Raw genomic sequence first — 2,115 nt, forward strand, 5'->3', positions numbered from 1 at the left:
AATATATGCTGATTTAATCGCAAAGAAATCACATATATCAGGATGTTCTTGGGGGAAGAAAAACCAAAACATTATCGTGGCACGTCAGTGAAGCACTGATTAAAGAGATCTAAAGATGGCATTACATTTTTTTATTGAAATTAAACTTATCAGTTAGTTTAAAATGTGGCCAGAATAGATCATTAAATAATAATAAAGGGAGAGCCGATCTTTAAACGGGGCGTGGATGAATGGTGATTAGATGCAATGACGAAAGATATGGAGTTATGTCAGAGACATCGAAGATGGGCCAATGCTTAACACATCACCTTTTATAATATAAGCGAACTTAAGAACAAAAGCTCCTTGCATTGCGAACAACTAGTGCTGTTGCAGGCGAGCACGAGGGTGGGACGGTCGTGGTATTTAGGGGCGGGTGGCTCCCTTGGCGTGAAAGACAAGGAGTGCCCAATACTCTTTCGTCAGGCAAATAGGCTTAATATGTTATAGCATGTGGGAATAATTGCGATGGTATTAGTCCCACATCGGCCAGACCCTCATTCATTAGGAGAGAGCCTGGTCACCGTACTATTCCATTAACAGAGAAGGGAACCCACTCAAAAAATCGAAGGTCGGAAGATTTCCACATGAGTTACCGATGGGAAGCAGCACCTGGTTTGCTTACACGTTCAGTTAAGCAAACATAACAGAGCGGCGGTGAATTTTCACCCGCCGAGGGGACCGAGAGAGGTTCAGACCTGTACTCCTAACGCTTTCCACCACATTAATACATCGACGTACTTGTCAAGGACATTAGGTATGATGAAGTTTGACTCATTTTGCGAGCGTAGACTGTCATTGGGTGTCGTTCAAAAGAGACAAACCATTATAGAGATGGACAGTATTAATGACCAACAGGCAGCGTTAAACCGATGTCTATTTAAATTAATCATCTAGGTTGCGTTAATTACCATCTAAATCATATAAATCCTAACACATCTATCTAATCTAACCAAGTTGAAATATTCCTGAACCTCGAAGCCAAATTTACTTAATTTGCCAAATAAAGAAGTAGAGAATAATCACTAACCAATTACATTACATCAGAATTAAATTACCCATTAAATTATAATTAATTTTAGTATTTTTCTTTTAACATTATAGTCACGTATGATCATATAATTATATAATAAATATAAGCCAACTAGAACTATAATAAATAAAATTTAGACATATAAGATTTAAACTATAACCTTTATAATGATACTAATTATTAGCTATATAGAAGGGAATATTACCCTAGCAAAAGGACAAATTTGTTTTTCTCAACTGCCAAAGCAACCAAAGTGTTCTCCCTCCCTCTTTGACACAGGGGCGCAAGAATCGGGGAGAGCTAGGAAAACTACAAAAGCACACCAGCCGAAAACGACCTTGGCCCATCTACGTTGAGAGAAGCCCCCTCACAATAGGATGGCCAATGGAATCTCCAGGAATGTAAAAACTACCGCGTGAAGCAAAACATTGCAACACGAGTGAAGGCCGAATCCTAGAGACAAGTAGCCTAGAGGGGGGTAGGCCATGAGAGTGGGTGGCACTAGCGGAACCGACTTGCAGCAAAACAACAGATTTAAAATCAGGCTAAAGAAAAATCCACAGCATAATCAGCCAGAGTCAAGGGTAGAAAGTTTCATTGGGGGGAAAGAAAAAACCAAAACATTTATACTCCCCATGGGGCACGTAAGTCCTGACCCAAAACCATGCGCTGGCGAACGACGCTGATATTAATATGAGAGACCCTCAAAAGATTGTGCCCGGTCATTATGGATATAGGCTCCTTTTTATTTGAAATTAAACTTATGTCAAGTTAAGTTTAAATATGTGCCAGAATAAGAATTCATTCATAAATATCCCTTGATTAAAATAAAATTCCCAGGAAAAGAATACTAAATCAACTGCTATATTTCTTTTTTAACGCTTTAATAACAAATCTTAAAATTAATGTGTTAAATTTGATCCATGGGCTGCCCTGCAGCATTTGCAGTCCCTTTCTTAATCTTATTATTATCTTCCTTCTTGAATCTTAATCCCGTTACGTGAAACTTATCAAATATTCCAAACACTTACATTCACATTTTC

Source organism: Morone saxatilis, unplaced genomic scaffold, assembly GCF_004916995.1.
Source record: "Morone saxatilis isolate NCDOM2014 unplaced genomic scaffold, NCSU_SB_2.0 Contig21, whole genome shotgun sequence".
In the NCBI taxonomy this organism is placed as follows: domain Eukaryota; kingdom Metazoa; phylum Chordata; class Actinopteri; family Moronidae; genus Morone; species Morone saxatilis.